At 43.5% G+C, this 24,223-nt stretch overlaps 1 protein-coding gene across 1 annotated transcript in view; it reads left to right on the top strand.

Moving 5' to 3' along the window:
- Dtd1 (D-aminoacyl-tRNA deacylase 1) overlaps window positions 1-7,835 on the top strand; it is a 177,885-nt gene extending 170,050 nt beyond the window's left edge. Inside the window, exon 6 of the mRNA XM_036183111.1 lies at window positions 7,318-7,835. The gene's annotated coding sequence lies outside the window, so the exon portion shown is untranslated. The remainder of the gene's footprint in view (window positions 1-7,317) is intronic.
- Window positions 7,836-24,223: the final 16,388 nt, after the last annotated feature.

Here is a 24,223-nt window from a genome sequence, read left to right as displayed (position 1 = left end):
AGATTGTAGTAGTGCACCACCAACATTCCTTACCAAATTTCTACTCTTTGTTTGTTTGAAAGACCTGAGTCCCCTTGGCAGTTCCTTGGAGGGCTCCCCAGAACCTCTAACAATGCTAACAGATCAGTGACTACCTCACTGATAACATTGTGTTTCCCAGAAACTTTTAAGTTTTTGCAAAGGACAGTCCTACTCTCTAGATAAATGATGCCAGTGGGATTCTCAGCTGTGACATAAAATTAGTAAATAAATAAAAGCTTGGGTTTTGTTTTGAATAGTGAGTTGGAGAACACCTGTTGTGTTCTGTATGTTCTGAGTTTAGAACTTGCATATTGAAGTTAGACAAATGGCCTGAAGCAGGAAACTGGTCAGCTAAAAGTCAACACATAGGAACATCTTTTGGGTCCTTTTTCTTTTCTTTTCTTTCTTTTCTTTTCTTTTCTTTTCTTTTCTTTTCTTTTCTTTTCTTTTCTTTTCCTTCTTTCCTTCCTTCCTTTCTCTCTCTCTCCCTCTTTCTCTCTCTCTCTCTTTCTTTTTTTTTTTTTTTTTGGAGAGGGTATCATTCTTTAGTCCAAGGTAACCTGAAACTTACTATGTAGCCCAGGCTGGCCTCAAACTCAGGGCAATCCTCCATCCTCCCAGGTACTAGGAGTACAGATCTGAGCCACCACATCTGGCTGAGGATCTCAGTGTTTGAACAGGCTGCTGAAGGATTCCTAGCTTCTGGTCCTGCACTAGCCTCACTGAAGATGTTTCTTACTCCTTGGTGTTTGAAGGCAGGAAAAAGAGAGGCACTTGCACATCTGGAGAAAGCAGTAGTCGGAAAGGCTGTCAGTTGTGGGGCTGTTATAGCCTTCCTAGAGCATCATCATCTCCAGTCACTCCCAGGTGATGGACAGCAGCCAGTTCCCGGGTTTTTCTGTAGTTAGGTTGAAGAAACTGAGGTGGAGCATTTTAACAAACAGGTTAGAAACCAAGAGCAGCATCCACTGGCCAGTCCTAAGGTGGTGGGCAGAGGCTTCAGCTGGGACACAGTCTGCTGCCCGCTTGAGGCTCCGGGCTATGTTGAGAGCATGTCGTTCATGGTATTAATGTTGACATATGATTGGGCCCATTGGGACTTCGATCATAGCAAGATCGACTCTGAAGACACACTTAGCTCTTAGCCCTTCAAGACAGATGTTTTGTGGAGTCAGTCTGCCTTGAAGCATACCTAAAAGCTTGGGGAACTCTTGGACCAAAACCTCCAAGATTCCTTTTGGTTCTATGTTTCTTTTAGTAGGGAATCAGAATTCATAAATAAGTTTTCTCTTTTAGAACCTATTTTGAAATAAATTTTGTTACAAAAATTTTCACTTAGCACATTTCAGAAATGCCAAACTGCTCAAAGAAGAAGAACTAAAAAAACAAACCCTGCCAGCTCGTCATCCCAAGACAGCTGTTACTGGCCTGACTCCTTTGCAGCGTTTTCCCAAGCAGATCATTTTGTGTCTTTTTCGTCTCATTTCAAGTGCTCAGGACTACTCGGTACACAGTGTCAGCTGTTTTATTTCCCTTGAAAGAGTGTCGTGAATGTTTAAGTCATTTATTCTTCTAAAGTAAACTTTATATTTTCCATCTGTATGTCATACATTTGAATCATAAAATTATCCTCAAGAATTTAAAATATTATGAAGTACTTAAAGTTAATCTAGAAAGGAAAGGAAGATTTATTTAACCAGAATCTCAAACCTTAAGTTCGAAAACCAAGAGTGCAGTTTCAGTGTGTGCCAGGAGGATGGACTTCTCTGAAGGTCAGTGTGGGAAAGAGTTTCAGTGTCAGTTTCAACTGAGGAGAGAGACTTCCAGATTTTCTGGCCCTTGGGTTTGAGCTGTCACCTTTGGAATTGTACAAGCACAAGAGGGTTCTTTTCTTTTATTGACTGAAACCTGGACACGGTGAGGCACTGAGAATGGTCTGGTGTGTTTCCATCTGCTGGACTTTCAGCCATTTGTTCAGGGGTGCAGGACTGTAAGAGGGGTGCCTTAGAGTATGAGTGTGGCCTGAGGGGAAAAGTCAATTCTTGACACGTTTCCAGACAAAACCAAAGAGCACAGACTAGCTGTCTTTCTAGCTAGCTTTTCTTTAACTTTCATTTTATTTATTCTGTGTCTTTTATATCATATATCTTGATTCCATTCATTTCCCCATCCCTTCACATCTGCCCTCCCTGCTCTGCACCCCGCCCCCCTTTTAAAATCTTGTCATGGAAGCTGTGGTGTGATGCAGTGAGTCTCACAATAAACCACTTTGGCCATGTATCTTTATTTGCAAGTGTTCATTGCAAAGAGTCATCGGTCTGGTTTGAGGCCTTTGGTTTCTACTACACTATCAATGCTGGGCCCTCCCTAGGGCTCTTCTGGATATCCTGTTGTTGTGTTTTGTTGTGGAGATCCTGCAGATTTGGGTCTTTGGGCCAGGTTCCTTCACATGCTTAGACAGGCCATAGATGGGATGGATGTTGGGTCAGGCGAAGTCATAACCCTAGTTCTGGACCTGGGCAGCTGCAGGGTTGGTCAGCCTGACAGTTCTCCTGTGTCCTCAACTACCCAGGTGGGCTCTCCAACATTGCCCTGACTAATTAACCTCTTGCAGCCTTGAGTGGAGGGGTGGGGTCGATTCTGCTTTCATGCCCTCAGGGTCAGCTCTATTGTGCTGATCCAGAGGCCACTCTCCCAAGTGCTGTAGCTGGTGAGAGGCAGGGACCAGCCTTTCCACTCTTCTGACCCATGGCCAGCTCCTCTACCTGTCTCAGGAGTTGATGGGCAGTGGGGGTAGGGACATCTCTCCTCTACCCATGCTGCCATATGTCAAATGAGTAATGGTGAGGCTCTTTGTTCACAACCTCAGGGCTGGGTCAACCTTACCTCCAACCACTGTGCAGCTCTGCTGTGCTGTCTAGGTGGAGAACAGGGTACACTTTCCTGAGTGCTGCAGCTAGTGAGGAGGAGGGTCAGCTCTCTCATCTGTTGCAGGTGGTAAGGGGTGAGTGGTAAGGGAGGATATCTCTCCCCCACCCATATCAATGAATGACAGATGAATGGGATAGCTCTCCCATACTTAAAACTTTGGAACTGGCTCAACCACACCTCTGCCAACAGGGTTGGCTCTATTGTGTTACCCAGGTGAGGTGTAGGGCCTGCTCTCCCAAGTGTTGTAGCTGGTGGGGCTCAGGACAGTCTCTCACTCTTATGACCACTGGGCCAGTTCTCCCACCTGCTTCAGGCATTGATAGGGGAGGAGGAAAGGGCATGCCTCTCTAGTCCATGCTGCCATATGGCAGATCGGTAATGGGACAGCTCTCCCATGTTCACAGTTTTGGGGCTGGCTCACCCACACCTCTGCTAACAGGGTGGACTCTATTGTGCTATCCTGGTAGGACACAGGGCCTGCTCTCTCAAGTGTTGCAGCTGGTGGGAGTCAAGGACAGCTCTGCAGAACTTAGGACTACAGGACCACCTCTTCCATCTGCCTCAGGCATTGATGGGTGGTGGGGGAAGGGCATCTCTCCCCAGCCCATGCCACCATATGGCAGATGAGGGGTGGGACTAGGTCTTTTGCACTCACTACTTGGGGGCTGGCTCACCCACACCTCTGCCAACAAGATTGACTCTATTGTTTTGCCCAGGCAAGGTCCAGGGCCTGCTCTTCTCCTCCAGTGACCACAGGGCCAGCTCTCCCACCTGCCTCAGGTGTTGGTGGGAGGAGGGGAGGGAGAGCATCTTTCCCCTGCCCATGCCACCATGGGACAGATGAGAAATGGGGACAGTTTTCCTGTGTTCATAACCTTGGGACTGGCTCACCCACACCTCTGTCAGCAGGGTTGGCTCTATTGTGCTGTCCTGTAGAGGTGCAGGGCCTGCTCTCCCAAGAGTTGTTGCTGGAATGTGTCAGGGACAGCACCCCCACTCTTATTACCACAGAGATAGCTCTCCCACTTGCCTCAGGTGTGGATGGCTTTTCTTATTTGCACTCAGGGGCCTCCATAGTCAACTGTTAATTCCTCAAGGTTCATGGGTGGTATTGAAGATATCAGAAAGCACACTCACAGAGTGGTATTACCTCATAGTGTTGCTATCAGGATCTTAGGCTTTCCCTGAAGTCCATCTAGGTGGCATTTGGACATTAGGAACTATAAAATGCTCTGTTAAGCTTTGGAATTTAGTTCAACTTTTAGATGAGAAATCCTCTAATCATTAATCTTGGAAGTTTGTCAGCTCGATTTTATTGTACCCTCAAAATCACAGAGGGAAACATGAGACATTTGTTCATTTTTGTTTTTTTTATAGGATCACAGTGTGTATCCCAGAGCAACCTGGAACTCACTATGCAGCCAGGGCTGACCTCTAGAAATGCCCATGGAAATCCCCCTGAATTGCTCTCTCCTACCTTGCATACTGGGGCTGTAGACATGAGCCATCACAGCTGGTTTAGGATTAACTGAGAGTTCCATATATAATTGAAACTCTTTTCTCATGTAAGTCACATCATTAAAAGTTATTATATAAAAGACAACTATCTTTTGAGTGGTATTAAAAATTATCCCAAGAACAAGTGCCCAGTTTATTCCTTCCTTCTGCTGTCTTCAGGTCCTCAGTCCCCCAACTCCCATTGATATTAAAAAGTATTTGTACCTGTTTTTCAAAAAGCATTTTTTTAACCCTACATGTTATGTGAGCATGAAATTGTGATATATAGATTTTATTTTATTTATATTTAATTTAATTAACTTCTTTCAGGCAAGAGTCTAAACAGCCTAGGATGTTCACAAATGCATGCTTCTCCTGCCTCAGCCTCCCAAGTGCTGGTATCACAGACATGTGCCACCACACCTGCTTCCTTAGTGTTTTATTTTTTTAATGTCTGTAGGGTCTGCACTGATACTTGCATTTTTATCCCTTATATTGATAAGAATTAACCCAGTTAAAATTATTGTTTAGTTAACTTACAATTTAAACACCCTGGTATGACATCTCAATTGTTGATGTATCTACTTCCAGATTATTATATTATCTGTATCTTATATGCTGTTTAGTTTTATGGCAATTTGACACAGTCTAGAACAGTGGTTCTCAATCTATGGGTTATGACCATCAGAAAACACATATTTCCAATGGTCTTAGGAACCCCTAACTATAACTGCTACTTCCTAACTGTAATTTTGCTACTGAATGATTTCTCAGTTCTTAGGAACTGAGAATGGGCCCATTCACTGAAGCGTAGCCAACCTACTAAGGGCCATATCCTTAAAGAAAAACCGACTCTTCCTCCTCCAGAAGCAAGCGTCTGTCAATAGCTCTTCTACTGGGGTGAGGGCTCACAAGCCTCTTCCTCCTCTGTGCTGGAGTGATGACTGGCTTGATCTGAGGAAAGCACAGCTGCTGTGAGCTCCTGAGTGCAGCGGTCCTGTCGTGTGCAGAAGACATGGTTCCACTTTGCTCTTCCCCAACCTGACTCTTAACAGTCTTTACACCTCTTCTGCAATGGTCCTGGAGCCCCATTTATGCCTGAGTTCTCCATGTACACTCATTCTCTGCACTTTGACTGGTTATTTCTGCATCAATTGCTGATCACTACACAAAGAAACTTCTCTGATAATATTTGTGAGCTGTACTAATCTATGGGCATAGAGATATGAATTTAAAAAACAGTTTGAAGCTATGTCCATTTAGCAAAATAATAGTACTTAGGTTCACTTCTGGGTCTTATGAGTTTCCTAACCATGGCTTGTTGGACAGATTCATAGTACTATGTATGTGTTTCATCCTGTGGAGTGAGCCTTAAAACTAAACAGAATGTGGCTGGTTATTCCTATAACATTCATGTCGCTGTTACATGCACAAGCATATTGTGGGATAAGACTACTGTAGGCTTTTTTTTTTTTTTTTGAACCCCCAACAGCCTACAGGACTATGTAAGCTAGCCATCAGGGAGGAAGCTTGCTAGGCAGTACCAACTTGATTTTTCCATGCCTTGTGACCAAAGTGTGTGGTTTTTCAGCAACAATCTCTTAGAATCAAGTTCTGGTGGGCAACCAAAAATAATGGTTAGTATTGTTTTGTGGTTTCTTGGACACCTCTGATTTGAGGAAAGGTATCTTACACCTAGCACTCAGATAGGAAGGCGGGCCAGAGGAGTGGGTTAGGGAGGCGTAAGTAATACTATGTTTGTTTGAAAATTGATATAGAAACCTATTATTTTATCATGCCCAAATATACATACATACATATATTACATACACATACACACATGCACATATAAAAGGATTTAATTGGAATTACTTTACATAAGGAATCATGCTCCTTCCATAAGCCATGGGTTGCCAAATAAAAAGCCCAATGCCAGGTTTATTGGTTTTATTGATGTTTTAATTTATTTTTCTGTCGTTTTCCATTTGAAATTTCATTGGTCTCTGTTTCTCTCATTGTTATTCTTGCGATTATATTTATTTTGAGGATTATTCTGTCTTTATCATTTTCCTTTCTTAAGGTAGAAACTAAGATTATGAATTTGACAGTTTTCCTCCTTAGTATAAATAAAAGGGCTATGAACTTCCCTCTGAGTAATGACTTGGTAAATATTACAGTTTGGGTGTGTTGTGTTTTCCTTTTCCTTTACTTCAAAATACACTCTAATTTGCCTTGAGAGTCCTCTTTGATGCAAAGGCCATTTAGAAGTATGTTCCAATCTGGGCATGGTGGTTCAAACCTATAATCCTAGAAGATTGAGGTAATATTTATTGCAAGCTCAGGGCCAGCCTCAGACTACATAGTAAGTTCTAGGTCAGCCTGGGCTACAGGATGAGATCCTGTCTCAAAAAATGAAGACAAAACAAAAATTAAAAAAAAAAAAACAACAACCAAAAACTTACCAACCAACCAATCAAAGAACTTTATTTGGTAATTTGATTTAGTATCTTTTTGAGCTCAAACATTGAGGTTATTGTGGAGATACTTTGGTGAGAAGGTATTTGGTTTACATATCACAAGTTGAATTTGTTTGTTTTTTAGTTTTTGGAGACAGGGTTTCTCTGTGTAGTTTTGGTTCTTGTCCTGAATGTTGCTCTGTAGACCAAGCTGGCCTCAAACTCACAGAGATCCACCTGGCTCTGCCTCCTGAGTGTTGAGATTAAAGGCGTGCGTCACCACCGCCTAGCCTTTTGTGTGAGTTTGAAGTGATGCCTTCAGTTAATTCTTTATGCTTCTGGGCCTAGTGGTAGGTTTTGAAAGCAAGTTTTGTAATTTGCCTTAGCAATGTCTTCTTTCTCTTCTTTTTAGCAAATTACCATTTGGCAGAACCGGATCCTGAAAAATTCAAGATGCTAAGCCCCTACACCGCTTTAAGAATTCAGGACTCAAATATGAAAAGAAAATCAGAAATAAGACCCTGGGAACATGAATATCTCTGCAGAAAAACACCAAAGGACCATTCCATTTCCTGTAATGCTATGGTCTGATGGGGTAGTAGGTATTGTGGGATTGGGGAATGCTTGTCGTTGGCACACACCTATGCCTCCCCCATGAAGAGAGGTCCATTGATTTTCTTGCTTCCTACCATGTCTTGGCTTGTTTTTGGAACAGGCTGGCCCAGCATCATCTGTCCTCAAGTCTCTTGTGGTGTTTTCTTTGTGTCCATGATCAGTCTCCAGCACATCCCTGATGTCCATGTTGTCTCCATCACTGAGTTACAAGGCAGGGCTGGTGTTAGGCAACTAATAGTACCATATTGTATGAGACTTTGCATCTTGTAAATTTTCTCCTCTTTTTCTAAAAATAAATAATAATAAAACCACAAATCTCAACATACTACTTTATTATTAGACAAATTCCACAGTGTTGGTTTAATGATGTTGTCTGTAGAAATGTGGTATGTCTGAACCCACCATATGTATCCATACTTCATTTCAGATAGGTCTTGCAAGAGTCCTTCCATGAGTGGTTCACACAGGCCTCTGGTTGCAGAGCGAGAGGCTGTCTGTGGTACTTTATGACTGATGGCATTCTACTTGGAGAAGTGGTGGCAGAAGTGGATACAGATGGGCTGGGGGTCCATCTTCAGTATAGCCGAGCATTCGGGTTGAGGACAGAGGCACCTGCTCCACCTGGGAAGTGGGACAAGGCCTCCCACACTGGCTGCACAGAAGCCCTTGTCCAGCAGCTACCCTGTTGTGTACATCCAAGACACTACACCAAGTCATGTGAAGAAAGAACCACATGCTGTCAGGGGAGTTAGCCATTGAGTGCACATCTATAGCAGTCATTTTTAATACTATTTAATGTTGAGAAATATTGTTATTGCTGATGGTAAACGGTGTTAGCTCTTAAAATATATCTTGTCTCATGATAGAGAAGATGCCCCCCCCCCTTTGTATTTTGGTAATGCTGGTGCTATTTACCCCGTGACCTTTATAATGACTTGAGTCCCTTTGGTCTGACCCACTTGTCTCCTTCAAGTGAAAACATTAGGAAATATGGGGAAAAAACCCAAATGGCATTTAAAACCCACCTTCAAGGTACTTGGAATATACAGTTAGGAAAGGATTTGCTACCTAGTGAAATCTGTCATTGCTCTGAACCAGTACAGACATCTGAAAAAATGTATGATAGTTTAATATCCACATTTGAGGCTGAAAACTTTGCACCCCAGTGCAGATCCAGGTCAGTTTTCCCAGCTCATGGACAGTGAGACCCAAAAAGCTCCCACCCCCACTCCATCTGATTTACCAAAGTCGGGTTTGACATGAATACATGAACTAAAATCCCTTTTTTACATGCATCACTGAGCAGATTTGTCATGTATTCTCCTGCCACCCCAGTTTATCAGCACCAATTAATGCTCGCCGAACAGCTGCAGCCTGTCCTTGGAGTCAGCGGAGATGAGGATTGAATAGTAATAACTAAGAGCTCGAAGTCTGGACAGTGCTAAAACGACATACTCTCCTTGTCCGCAGCTCTGTTCTGGACCCCACTTTACAGGGGCTTAGGCCATCTGGAGCATGAGCAGCAGAGAGTGGCCAAGAGTCTGAAGTGGCTGATGAGGAGGAGAGCTGAAGAGCTGAGGCTCTTCAGCCTGGGGGAGAACATTTGTGAGAATTTGGAAGATTTAGGGGAGACCCTGGGTCAGCAATAATGAGAGGAGCAGCGGGTATAAGTTGCGTTAACTGGAGGCTGGCTTTCTAACCAAGTAATTCCAAAGTGGATTGTAATGTTGGGAGCTTCTGTCATCTGAGCAGAAAACCCGAACCTACTCACATGAAGGGAGATCTTCTGTTTCAAGTAATTGGCTTAAAAATCCCCTTTATAAAATGCAGGGCATATGATGACTATCAGAAAAATGTAGCATTGGATGGAAGGAAGTATTTCCACTATCATGAAGATCATTTCCAGCTCCTGGGATCAGAGAGGCAGTGAGAACACACTCCAGAGTGGCCTGGGAAGGTCCAGTCCAGCAGGCCACCGGGATGAGAGACGATGTGAGGTCAAGAAGAAACCCCAGAGCAGCCAAGGATCCATCGAAAGCAAAGCACCAGTTTCCACCCTTTAACCCTCCTTTGAAAGCGAGGTTGTTTCCGAGTCTGTCTGTAGGAGTAAAGGCTAAAATTAGATTTGGGACGCAGTTCTGCTTGCATAGGATAAACCCTTCTGTCTTTACATCCTTTCTAGCATCGCTGCTTACTTATGAAGCTTGCTGTTTACTGTCTGTTAAAACATCTTTTGTGTGGGGACGGGAGAGGAGAGTCATGCCATGTAAGGCTTTTTTGAGACGCCTTGGCAGACCTTAGGTCCAGTTCTTTAAACAGCAGTGTACCGACAATGCTAGGAAGCAAGGTCCGTTTAATCTTGCCTTTTGGGGTTTACTTTATAGCAGAACAAGCACTTGTGGCTACACAAAACATAGACCAAATAAAGGCATCCTCAGAGGCTGGATGCTCCAGAGCCTTTCCTCGTGGTTGGTGGTCCTGGGGAGGGAGGCACAGCAGCTCCTCTAGCATGCTGCATTGAGAGGATGGATGGAGCTGTGCTGATGGATATAGACAAAACTTGATATCCATCGGTTTAATCATAAGGAACAAACACACCTGCCAGTACTCCACTCCTTTTGACCCACTGTCATTTGAGTGACACAAAACCCAAAGACTTTGTTATTAATTTGTTAATTAATAATAATTTAATTATTAATTTGTCATTGCCTGCTTTCTTCAGCCAGGCACTTCCAAAATTCTTTGTAAACTCATTGCTGATTGGAGTCCTTTTAAATTAGAGCAGAACAACCTTGTATCACAAACTGGGCAAGCTTCAAGTCAGGCCTCTCCCCACTGTATTAGGAAAGACAGGGGAGACTGCCTTCTTAAGTGCTGCCATGTTTTCATTCTCTCCTGAGGTCCAGACAGCAGTGCATGTAATTTTGGAGCTCCTAAAAACCAGCCCTAAATGCCCATTAAGAAATTATCTGATACTGTGGTATTTTAGACTACTGAATCTAAATTAACAGATTACTTTAGGATAATGTGTTTGATATTTATAGGGGCTTCACAACCTGTTTTGATTCTTTACCAGGGGTGAGTAAGCATCAAGGCTCCATCCTTGAACAGAAAGTAGTTTGGGATGGTCCCCTGAGAGGGCTTCAGCTGAAAGGCCTTCTGTGGGAGAAGATGGCTCAGACTTAGATACAAAAGGGCCTCTTCCTAGCGGGGAATGAGAGATCTGTAGGAAGAGGTAGATCACCAGACAGTCACAGTGGGTGATGGAGGAGGGTAAAACCAAGTATAATGGTCTCAAAGTGACAGGAAGGATGTTCAGACAGCTGCCAGCAGGTTGGTAGAACTGGGTGTGGACACACAGAGGGCTAAGGACCTCTAGACCTTAGGAGTAGTGAGGCCTGCTCGTTTATAGTTATACCTGTCAATGTCCACATGGCTATCTCCCGGTCTTCCCAAGACTGGTGTGTTCTGGTATTTCAGCAAAAGCTTCCTATAACTGTGACCCTCAAAAATTGGTTTGTAGTTCTGCCATTGTGTGCCCAAGGCACCTTGATGTGAGCATGTGCATGTTGGTCTATGCCAAGGGATGGCATAGACCTGGCCACCAGGGAAACCTTGGGATAACTCCTGTTCCAGCAGCCAGAGAGAGAGAGGCCTCCCTCACTCCTGTGTCAGGTGGAGGCAGTACTTCCCTGTGCAGCGTGGTTGGAAGACTAAACAAGAGGGTACTCAAAGTCCCAGCAGCACCCTGCACGGGTGCATCCCGTGGGTGAACAGACACTGTTGCTGTGTCTACATCCCATTGGATAACATGGAGCCTAAAGGTAAGTGAAATCTCTACACTCATCCCATATAATCACTGCAATCCTACTGGACACAGCCTGGGGTCTGTTGAACTGTTTCTGCAGTCATGTTGGCCCTTCCTCCCAGCTTCATTCCACCCTCAGACCTGTTCTAGTTTTAATTCTTGGCTAAATCCAACACTCAAGAGGGACTGGTTCTCCACAAGAAGTCATCTTTCAGATCAGTAGGTATATTATTTATCTTATCATTTAACCCACATTCCTCCTGCCCCTGTTGTCCATTCCTGCTGAAACCAAGCTATATTCTATTTTACAGCATTTTGGTGATTAACCTAATGATCTTGTCAAAGAATATAGTGTAGCACAAGGTGTTACTTTATGAACTCATCCTGCCTCCCAATTTACTGAGTTCTTCCTCACAGTCTCTCAAACTGTCTGTATAATCATCTGTTCTAGAATGTTCTAGGAGCTCATATCCAACTGGGATGTTTGTAGTATCTGCCATCCATTCTTGAAAACTGGGTTTGGATGTGTTTGGCTTTCTGTTTTCTCGTTTTAGCATTAATCTTTTAAAGTTACCCCATGGCAATTCCAGTCTATACCACACCTTTAAAATTATTTCAAAGCCCCTTTGAAACTTTATTTCATTCAAATTTATAATTGTCTCCTCACCTACCTTGGGCTTGAAGGCTACTTTCATGATACTTATTTTATCCTTTCTGAGTTTCAAGTGTTTGTTTATAGGAGTAGATAAAGTAATTAAGTTGAGCACTTACCCATGGCCAAAAGCTAGCCTCAGCCCTTTGCAAGCATGAGCTGATCACTACAGCCCTTCTGTTTTTCCCATGTTAAGTGGAGAAACAGACTTAGAGAGGGGAGTGACAGTCAGGAGCTGTGAAGGGCATGACATTTTATCTGATTGACCAGTTAGCCTGCTTCAGTATTTGGGATTGGGGGAGGGGCAGTATTTGTTGGAAGAACACAGGGTCCCTGAGCCAGGACAGGGCTGAGCATACTACAGCAAATGCAGAGTCAACATCTGTGTCATATCCATAAACCAGGTGACACTGAGGGTCCCCAGGTTGTCTATACTGGCTGATCTTTGCTTTGAGGAACACTCCCCTGTAGCTGTGGGCTGTGTGTACAAACTTGGAAATGGAGTCTCAGAGCCAGTTTAGTTGAAGAAATGCTAGAGAGAATGGTTTCTCAACAACTGTATTTGTTACTTTTATCATTACTGTGACCAGATACCTGGTAGAAAAACAAGTTAAAGGGTTCAGACCCTGATCTCTTGACCCTGTGTGCTTGGGCAGAATGTCACAGTAGCAGGAGCATGTGGCAGAAACACACATGTGCACGCATAGAGGTGGAAGGAAGGATGGAAGGGTGGAGAGAATACCTATCAGGGAAGGGATAAGATACCTTCAATGTCCTATTCCTAGTGACTCACCTCTTCCAGCAAAGTTTTACTTCCTAAAATGCCAGGACCAGCTGGGGACCAAGCATTCAAAACAAGATCCTATGAGGGCATTCCATACTCATACCATAATACAAACCTCCACTAGGTAATAGAGCCCCAGGATTTGAAACTAGACTTAGGATCCCACTCTTCTGGCCCACATGATGACCACCAAGTGCATGAAAATAGCATTGGCTACAGTGCCATGCTTCACTGTTCATCTGCTCCTTATGCGTAGTTCTCACCTGCAGCCATGAGCTGGACACTGCTCTTGTAATCACCCCTTTCGAGCAGTGTTCTTCAACATGATGACTTTTTGTAGATCTGCAATGCAAGCTGTGCCTTGCTTTTTCTTAGGTTTGGTCAAGGTGATTGCTGGTGGGCAGGAGCAGTGTAGATTGAGGGAACGAGGGGAGGGTGGCTATGTATTCCACAAAGACTGTAGCAACTGTGGACAGTCCCCTCTCTCCTGCAGAAATTTCCAGGATTCACCCTCTTCAGGTGCGGGGTGCTGACAGCCTTCATGGCTACCAGCTCTAGGTTGTGTTGCTTCTCTAGCCTCATAGACTTCTGTTAGCCATTTCTTCGTCAGCTTTGCCATCACCTACACTATTGGCTCCTCAAAATCCCGATGTGTGCCTGGCCGTCTTGTCCCAGTGATGTCTTTCCTGCAGAAATGAACTTCCCTCTGCTGCTTTATTCTTTGGGCTTAAAGTCATGCACACTGACACGGTTTCTCTGTCTGTACATTTCTTTGGAACATTATAGGGACTTTCCTACTCTTTTAAAAAATTGCTTTATTGCTCTCTCAGAGTCATGTAAGCTGCCCCTGTGGCTAGCTGAAAGTGCTTTTTGAGTACTCAGCTCCCTTTCACTTCAAAGCCTGGTTTGAGGTCCTGAATTTTATGCTGGATAGGTGAGTGCCCTGTGTGTACACATTGTATTATGCTACAGGCCAGACAAGGGCATGCGTTTTTCCTTTACTTAAAAGAAGGGATGCAAATACCTCATGGGTCTACAAGTCTCTGGATTTCTACCATACCATGCAATATAGCCACCACCCAGCTACATGTTCCTAAACTCATTTAAAAAAATTAAATGGTACCAGCAGGCCTTAGTTGGAACTTGGTGAAAAAGCCACACAGTGTTTTGAACCCAGTAGTTCTCAAAGAGGAGACTCAAGAGAAGCAGAATTGCTTAGGAACTTCTGAGAAACAAAGTCTCAGGCTGTGCCCCAGAGCCGCTGAGTCAAAAACTTGGGTGTGGTCCTGCACTCTGGGTTCAACAACCCTCCAGCTGATGCTGATTTTGTTAAGCTTCAGAAATTCCTTGCCTTTGCTTATTTCAAGTAGAAGACTCAAGTGCTAGACACCGAGGTGAAGGCATCATGTTCCAGGGTCAACCAGCGTTCTCAGGCTAAGCTGCACATTATAGTCAGTGGGGGCAGGGAGTGTGGGGGCAAGGTTTGAAAATCCCAGAGTCCTGTGTCAAAACCCAGTGAATTTTCCCTGGCAACTTCAGTGAGCAGCTGAGGCAGAGAAGTTAATAAGCCTCCCCTTCCAGAGCTCCTCAGCTGTCTTCTTCCCCCCTTAAACCATAATGGATAAGGGAATTGTTTTGCTGGAACAGTTAGTTCTATGCTAGAGAAGATCCATCACCATTGCATAGGTGGAGCCACCGAGAAGGAGACTGATTTGTGTGAGGTTAAAGAAGCACTGATTGATCCAAAGCTTGAAACAAACCACCCTGATTCTTGGGAATCATTCATTCATTTGCTTATGTTAGTTAGAGTGATAGTTTCTGGGCACATAAGCATAAATGCCCCTGAGGCCTGGAGCCAGGATGCACAGTCTACTAAAACCTAGATTAACTAAAATAAGAAAGAAAGCCACAGCAGTGGAGGGTGCTTCAGTAAAAGTAGCAACAAGGTGTTTATGACATAGCCAAGCAAGCATCCCAAACTCTTGGAAAGGGAATGGATGTCTGAGGGAATTTTCAAGGCATTGATTGGCATTCTAGGGCACACAAATCTTCAGGTAATAGCAGATAGCTTGTCTAAGGATGTATCCAGAGAACACACCTGGAGAAATGGAGCATTCTGGGAGCCTCAAGGAAGGTGCTTAGACATAGTGTAAGTCTTTTGTTTATTAGTGTCCATTGTCAGGGTATTCAGAAAATCAGACCTTTGCCTGAGAGCAATGCCAACAGACCAGATCCTGTGTCAGTTTTGGTGGCATCTTAGAGAAAATGAACTTTGGTCTCAGGATCTTAGCTGTCTCTTGACCAAGCACAGAGTTGTTTTCATTGTGGCTTGACGCTTAGGGTAGTATGTTAAAGAAACGGCTGGAGATAGTTTGTGCATAGAGTGGGAAGAGCTGATGTTGCTTCAGAACAAAGCATGAGCAAGAAGGAGTGACTAACTAGTTATATGCTTGGAAGCCTCTGCTCCTGCTTCTTATTTGAAGCCAGTGATGAAAGGTATGACCCTCATCAAGCCAATTTGTTCCAGTAGCAATGCTTCCTCAAAGGAACACTCTGAGACCTTCCAGCGATGGCTCTGAGGACATACAGCTCAAAAGCCTGAAGCTCTGCCCATCTGCCACAGTGAGAGAAGACTGTAGGTGGGTTGTGGAGTATTATGATTACTATGAAGCGTTCCCTGCAAACTTTTGGGTTAGGCTTAGGTTCCAAAAGCTCTGGGATCAGGTCAGATCAGGCTATGGGGTGGAGAGAGGTTTGGTGGCTCTCTACTGTAGGTACACTACTCCTTTCAGGGTTTGATTTTTTTTTCTTCTGGCACAAGTAGATGTGAATGTCACAGTTGGAGCTTCCTTTGGACCCCCAGCCAACTCCCAAATAATGACATGGAGACTTATTAATTATGAAGGCTTGGCCTTTAGCTTAGGCTCGTCTCAATTAGCTCTTATAATTTAAATTAACTCATTCTCATTAATCTATATTCTATCATGTGGCATTACCTCTCTTCCATTTTGAACCACCTATTTCCTCTCTGTGTCTCCCGGCTTCTTGCTGGCATAATCCATGCACCTAGATTCCTCCTCCTCTTCCTCCCTCTCTCTGGAAATCCCACCTATTTATCCTGCTTAGCTATTGGCCATTCAGCTCCGTATTAAACCAATCAGGATGTGCCTTAGGCACAGACATATCTTCACAGTGTACACAAATATTCTGCAACTGAATGCTGCTGTTCAATAAGAAAACCCAAGTACCAGAAACCATACTAAAAAGTATGAGAAACTTAAGTTGTCAGTCAGAGGAGTCCAAGAGACGCCCCCCCATCCCCCACCGACAGTATAGGCTATTGCTGTTGTCCTTGGCTGCTTCCTAGAATTAAAAGGTAAGTCCCTATTACTGAAAATACCACACAAGTTGGGCACAGGACTTGGAGGAATTGAGCTGGAACTGGCCTGGAAACCTCCTTCAGGACTAGCTCTTATAGTACTAGGAGGTGATATGCAAGATTCCATGGGAGAAAAGCAATCAAAGGTCCTACCCTTTGTAGGCTGTGATGCCTCTGAACCACAACAGTGACCAGATACTCTAAGATATCCCCAAAGGTAAAGGAGTGGAACTTATATCTCAGAGGTAACCAATCACTGTCTAGTGGGACTTAAGACTGCTCAATAGGAAAGAATTCATGCCTGCTACTATAAACTTAGCCAACTACTCATAGCTGGTGAGGCCATGGATCTAGAGGAGAACCTCAAGTCTCCACTTTGCTGAACCAGTATAATTTCTAACTACACTGTAAGTGCTTAGCCTTATATCCACAGCTAAATGTAGCTCTCATCCCTTATCAAAGATGCTTCTTTTTGCATCAGAGACCAGTACAGAAAGCCATGCTGGTCAAAATGGAGAAAACAACTGAATGTGGGTGTCCAACCACAACCAATACATTTACAATACAACCCCTGTGCGAAAGATATGGAAGAAGGGATGGAAATATTGTAAGAGCTAGAAGACCATCTACTGTGAGATTGTGTCCTCTATGTAGAACAGGGAAGCTATATCCATGAAATCTTTATACTATGGAATCCTAAACAATGACAACACCAGTTGACATGCCAACATCAATAGGGGAAATTGCACTGGGCCCCATCCCTTGATGAAGAGCTACAAACAATTAATGACTATTAAGAAGGGAGAATCAGTCTTCCCCAGGGATGAGCCCCTAATTGATTATCCAAGACTAAGAGTTCATCCCTAAACAACATACGTACAAGCAATAATAAATAGACCCAGCAAGTGATATCTAATGGGGAGGTTGGTGGATGTGGAAAGAGTTGGGGAAAGAGGTGGGTAGGGAGCAAATATGATTAAAAATACATTGCATGAAATTCTCAAAGCATTAAAATATTGCATTAAAAAGAAAAAAACAGAAATGCACATGAATATCAGACAGCAGGGAATACTCTCCTATGTTGCTCACTACTTCCTGAAGATGTATGCTTCTCAAGGACAAGGAAGGGAGGTGCCCCCTCCCTGCCCAGATGCAATCCCAGAGGAAGCTGAGCCTTGGCTGTGCTCTGCTTGGAGAGCAAAGGCCTTGGGCATAATCACAATCCTCTAATTCCAACAGTTGACTGAACAGACAGGCTTGTCTGATGCCAATCCTTCCCCAGGACAACAATCACCTACTTCAGAAAATCCACCCTGAATGCAGCTTCAGCAATAAAAACAAATTACATGTTGGCAGTTCTAGCTCAGATACAGAAAACACTGAAAACATGGAGGGAAATCTTGGGATTTCCAGCCATGTAGGGTTAGAACCTATTATATTAAAAGACTAAAAAGATCACTATAAAAATTTTGAGCATAATCTCCACTTACCAAAGAAAAGCTACAATAACTACAAAAATTCTTATATAATTTGTCTAATTTATCTGTGGCTAACATTTGGGGTCATCTACTTTGTCGTTTCTCTCTGCCCATTTTTCTGAACTCTTTGAGGCTAATTGTGTTCATATCTGAGGGTAAGTTATATAGGAACCCCTTCTTTCATAACTACAATTGCCACTCCAGTATATTTAATGCTCTGTTCTTGATTTTATTGTCTATGTTCTAATGATATATTAGTTTATTTGATAATGTCTTTTGTAGCATTTTGTGCAGGATCCCAGTAAAGGATCTGGCAGAGTTTCTGTACTTTTGTCTCTTCTGATTAGCCCATGAGCAGACAGTCCAGTCATCATTTCATCTTCTGTAAGCTGTGGAGGTCAGAGCCACTTGTGTCTGAGTTCTGTAGTCATGATTTCCCTGCAGTATCCAGGATAGTACTTAATGCAATAGGGCTCTTTCAGTGTTTAATGGGATCCCTGCTCTCCAGAGGGGACTGGGAGTATTGGTGAAATTATTAAGGCTACTCCATGTAGTTAAAAGGGAGGTTTATTTTGTGGGGTAACTTACAAATGAAGGGATAGGTAGGTTGTAGGGTCTGGCAAAGGTATGGTGCAGTCCAGCGGTGTTCTCTGGAGAACTCTGCTTGGTCTACCTCCAGCGTCCAGGGCCAGGCACCAAGAGATTCCTCTCATTTGGATCCTGGGTCTTCAGCATCCTCGTTTGGCCCTGCCTTGTAGGCATGACCTTTACTGAAGCCTCAATGGGGGTTGGAACTTCCAGGCTAAGGCTGGAATGGCTACCCACTACATCTCCCCCTTTTGTCTAAATAAGAAGGTTCTAACCTAATACAAGACTATATACAAAGAAATGGTTATCAAATATTGTCCAGGAGTAATGACCTAGATAAGATGGAACTACAATCAATGCAAACAATATCAAGCAAGAAACATATACTAAAATCCAGGCAAGTCTAGAGCATGGGTAGGTGGCATGTTACAAAGATCATTCCAAAAGGTGTCCTATCCTAAAGAACCTGAGTCTAACACTTTGGTCAGTAGCCAGGCAGGAAGTATAGGTGGGACTAAAAGAGAGGAGAATTGGGAGAAGAGAAGAGTGGCCGCCAAGACAAGGAAGATGTAAGGTACCAGTAAGCCACCAGCCATGTGGCAAAGTATAGATTAATAGAAATGGGTTAATTTAAGATAGAAGAAGTAGATAGCGAGAAGCCTGAGCCATTAGGCCAAACAGTTTAAATAATATAAGCGTCTGTGTGTTTATTTTATAAGTGGGCTACCACACTACTGGGACTTGGGACAGCAACATGGAGTAACTTCCTATTTAGGAGAGTTAGAAGCCTTGTCTCTCTTCAAACAGGACTTCTGGGTTTGGAACCAAACTCTAAAGAGTCTGTCCCGTTTCTGAAACAGTCCCGCATACCTATGGAAAGCAGCAACAGCACCGATGTATTTGACAGCAGATGGCTAAGTGAAGCAAATGGCAGCAATGTCACAAGGCACAGGAGGGCTTGAGAATGGCACTCATGGGGTTCCTGCATTATGGGTGAAGTGGTAGGGAGCTATTCGAGGGAGACATAGACTAGTTTAAAATGTATTTTCTGAGCTCTATGGCAAAAGCTATGAGTCCTATAAGAAACCACTGTATTTGTTTATTTTGTGGTAATGGGGGTCATACCCAGGGCCTTGGACATGCTGGGCGAGTGCTTTACCACTAAGCTGCACCTTAGAACCTCCCACGGCCCACTTAAAATATGAAGACTGATAGCTTGAAAATAACAAAGATGAGAAAATATATGCCATGGTGACACTAATTGAAAGAGAGCTGAAGTATCAATGTTAGTAGCAGACATCAGAACAAATAAAGTTGTCATGAAAAAAGAAGGGTGCTGGGAAATGGTAAATGCATCCGTTCTTTGTGAGGACACAGCCATGCATGTGCCTACCAACACAGCATCAAAACACAGGAGGCAGAACTCCAGAGAACTGAAAGGAGAAATAGATGAATCCATTTTTGTAGTTGAAGTCTTCAACATCTTCCTGATAGTAATTTATAGATCCAGAAGTCAGAAAAACAATAAAGATAGAGTTGACCTCAACAGCACTGTTAATCAACTTGATCTAATTGACTTTCTTAGAATACTTCTTTCACAGAGAGCAGAATCCACGGTTTTGTTCAAGCATGCGTGGAACATTCACCAGGAGAGATCATGTTCAGAATCATTAAATATGCCTTAAACATTTAAAATAATAGCAGCCATATAAAGTCAGTTCTCAGACCCCAATGGAATTACACTCGAAATTAATGAAGGGCCAGTGTTGTGATACATGTCTTTAATCCCGGCACGCAGAGGCAGGCAGATCTCCATGAGCTGGAGGCCAGCCTGGTATGTATGGTGAGTTCAGGACAGTCAGGGCTATGCAGAGAGACCCCTTTTCAAACAAAAACAAAAACAAATGAACAACAACAAAAAGAAATTAATGAAAGAAGACTCTTTTGGAGAAATCTTCAAATATTTGAGCATTCTTTTTTATTTTATATACTTTTTATATTTATATACTTTATTTTTATATACTTTTTTATTTTAATTGTTTTATGCAATATATCTTGTTCACATTTTCTTCTCCAACTCCACAGGTCAAAAAAGAATTCTTGACAGAGCTGTAACACATTTAGAAAGAAATGGAAATGAAAACGACTTACCTAAATGTGCGGAATGGAATGAGTAGTGCTTAGGGGTAAATTCATAGCGTTAAATAAGCAGAAAAAGGGGAAGAGATAAGACTGAAATGTCCATCCTAGGAAACGGAGGATGGAGACACAAACAATTAAAGACGTGTATAGTCTTCCCCTTAAAAGGTATAAGAAAGAGATGCCCCTCCTGGGGCAGATGTCTGCTGGGATAATGGGTACATCAGCAACACTGGTGACGGTGATGACAATGGCCATTTCTTCCACAGTGCTCGGTATGTGCGGCGCTCAGCATCCTCACACATTCACATCAATGCTCACAATAACACCGTGAGAAAAGTGCTCCTTTCCTCCTTCCGCAGGTGAGCCGTGGAGGCACAGAGCCAGGAAACAGCTTGCCTAGGGGCACACAGCTGCTAAGGGCAGCAGCCATTATTGAGTGTCTGGCCAAAATCTGGCCCCAGAAGAGGCAGAAGCACTCAGTCTCCCCCCGCACCCCCCATTTTCCCTAGGAGGATGCTGGGCTGGCTCCTAGAATGATTTGTGGAAACTAGGAAAAAAAAAATAGCAGAGGGAGGCCTGAGATGCCGTCACAGAATGTGCTAGAAATATAGATGCTCTTATAACCCCAGTGCAGGTGTGATGGATGTTGGGGAAAATCGTAGCGATAAGGACGCTGCCAGGATATTTGTGGCAGATAAATTCCTCACAGGAATTCGCTGGGAGAATGCCATAGGGCTCTTCTCCAGACAGAACATTTATCAATGGCATGGATGAAATTGAGCCCGTGGAGTGTTGCTGGTGTTGCTTGGGGTAAGGGGAGGGCCTGAGTGACCACAGAATCTGCAGCCTGGATCTTTCAATATGATGCAATGAAATGAAGTGATGTGGATTAAATGGAAATTGCAAAGTGCAGGTGAGGGAGGACCTAGGTAAGGAGTTGCTGATAATGAACTTGTGGTTTAAGAAACCACAGGCTAGACATGAGTTGTACATAGGAGGTGGCTGTCAGGACATCTGGACCTGGCTCCAGCCACAATGGAAGGGGTCTGGCGTTTGTGGGAGAAGCTCACAACCTGGACATCCCATAGAAACCTTCAAAAATTTCAATCCCCCAGAGATGCTGGCTTGGTGGTTCGGCTGAGATGAGTGGTTGATGATATTTGAAATCTCTTGAGCTGTTTTGAAAGACACAGAGATGGAAAACTAAGGGTCTCATGGGCAGTTGTCCCAGAAAGTTAGGCAAACTGATTTGCATAATACAGCAGAGGAAACACAGAGCCTACCCTTTCAGGAAAAGTCTGATACAGAACAGAGGCCAGAAGCCAAGCAATCATTAGCTGGTCTGTTTAAAGAAGCCTCTTACAACTGCTCTTCTCAGTCCAGTCTTGGGCCTTTAAAACCTCCTAACCTGGGCTAACGCCGCCTGCTGGAGGGATCCTTTGCAGCATAAGCCTTCCCAGCTGTCAATAGAATGAATAATAGTGGGGGACAGAAAATGACTGTCAGGTCCTTCCCTTTGGAAATGGAAAGTCCCTTTTCTTGATGTCCAGGTATATGGCATGTACTGTAGCCATACACTTTTCAGATGTCTCTCAATGTCTGCCATCTCCTTGTATTTTGGCTCTCCCAAGCCGTTATTTCATTGATTTGGGGCTGACCCATGGTCATAAAAGGAACACAGCAAAATGAATAGTTTGAGGACATTAAAAGCCACCCCAGAAAGCATTGCTTTAACTCTGTTTTCTTGAACAGCTTTTTCCATGGGAACCCAGCCTCCATGTTGTGAGGACACTTAAGCAGTGCTACAAGGAGAGCCAACGGTTGTTCTACTTGTCAATCCTGAGTGGACCGCACAGGAAATGGATTCTCCAGCTCTCTTTATCCTTCAGATGGTTGCAGTACAAACCAGCAGCTTGCTAAACTGTCACAGCTGCCTGCTTCAGGTCTTTTTGTTGCACAAGGAAAAATAAATCACTGATCTGCCTAAAGCAGGGGTTGGCGAACTCTGGCCTCATGGACTGGGTTCCTGGTTTTGGAAATAAAGTTGTATGAACATCATTCATTTGCTTCCTAGCCATAAGATGCCTTTGGGGACCAAGAGTACCAGAGCTTCTGCAGGATGACTGGCCCATTCATCATTCATTCCACAACTTGCCTTTCCAGCTATGAGTGCTGTTTAATAAAACTACTCCACAGCACAGCCACGAAGACAACCATTTTATTACAGTTAATGGATGCAATAGGTCAGTTTGGGCAAAACACAGGGGTGATGTGGGTCTGATCTCCAGTTTCTATGGTCTTCTTAGGATGAATTCAAGGACAGGATGGCTCAACAATCTTGACCAGTGCTTGGGGTAGAGTAAGTTGAAGGGGATCAGAACACCCAGATGTGGCTGCTCTGTGCATCTGGCTTCTTCACAATGTGGGGACTACTGCATAGTGGGCTTTCTTTTTAAAGTTTATTTATTATTTTTAAAGGTTTATATTTATTTTATGTGTAATGGTGTTTTGTCTAGACATATCATGTATACCTGGGACCCAAGGAGACCAGAGGAGGGGGTTGGGCCCCTTGACTCTGGAGTTATATATGGTTGTCAGCTACAATGTGGGTGCTGGGAATTGAACCCTGATCCTCTAGAAGAGCAGCCAATACTCCTAACCACTAAGGCATCTCTCCAGACCCCGGGGTTTCTTCTAAGGGAGCTCAGACTCTAAGTTTTTGTTAAAATTTATTTTAATGAGTATCAAAATACTCAGTAAGCCTTAACAGAAGTTGGGCGGTAGTGGTGCACGCCTTTAATCCCAGCACTTGGGAGGCAGGGATAGTGGATCTCTGAGTTCAAGGCCACTTTAGAAACAGCTAAACTTGGTGACCCACGCCTTTAATCCCAGAAACCCAACCTTTAATCCCAGGAAGTGGGGGCAGAAAGAGAAGAGTATATAAGGCGTGGGGACCAGGAACTAGAGGAGTAAAGCATGTAGTTAGTTAAGCATTTGGTTGGTTAAGCGTTCAGGCTTTGGAGCAACACAGTTCAGCTGAGATTCATGTGGAGGAGGACTCAGAAGCTTCCAGCCTGAGGAAACAGGATCACCTGAGGAACTAGCAAGGTGAGATAGCCGTGGCTTGTTCTGCTTCTCTGATCTTCCAGCATTCACCCCAATAACTGGCCTTGGGTTTGATTTTACTAATAAGAACCTTTAAGATTCATACTATAATACTCTGACAGATTTTTTTGTCAAGTAATTTTCACTAAAAAGTACTAAATATAAAAATTCACAAATTAAAATTTACATATACAACTAAAGAGTCCACAAAACATTCTCCTTCTCTTCAGAATGTGTTAAATACATTGCTATCATTATCTGTATTTTTGCCATTAATCTCAAATGGTCCATTGAGCCTCAGTTCTGAGGCTGTTCTTTCACTGATTAGGACTGAGATAGCAGCTGTTAGGGACACTATTCATTCAGACCTCCAAGCTTTCACAAGCTCCCACTGTCTTCTCCATGCTTTCATGATACCCATAGTAACTCAGTCTCATGAATGGTAAAGTGACATAACACAATACAAGGACTTTCCAAGAACCATATCAATTGTGGGTGCAAAGCTAGTTTTTAAGAATTTAGTTCCAGCTTCCAGCTTCTTCCCAGAATGGTAGTCATTTTTTCTTCTTTTATTCAGTAAACTTAGAACAATGGCATCCAGGTATGAGTCCAGTACAGAAACATGGGCAATTCTGATGTGGACTCCATGTGCAGGATGGTCATTTGAGAACTAAAGCCAGTTACTTTCATTGCTGGGTCATTTATCCTGTTACTAACCATTGCTACAGCAAACAGCTTTGGCATGCAAAGTCTTGACTTGAAGTCCA

This window comes from Onychomys torridus, chromosome 4 (assembly GCF_903995425.1).
Source record: "Onychomys torridus chromosome 4, mOncTor1.1, whole genome shotgun sequence".
Classification (NCBI taxonomy): domain Eukaryota; kingdom Metazoa; phylum Chordata; class Mammalia; order Rodentia; family Cricetidae; genus Onychomys; species Onychomys torridus.
The sequence above is the reverse complement of the archived record's forward strand: the minus strand, read 5'-3'. Positions and strand labels throughout refer to the sequence as shown.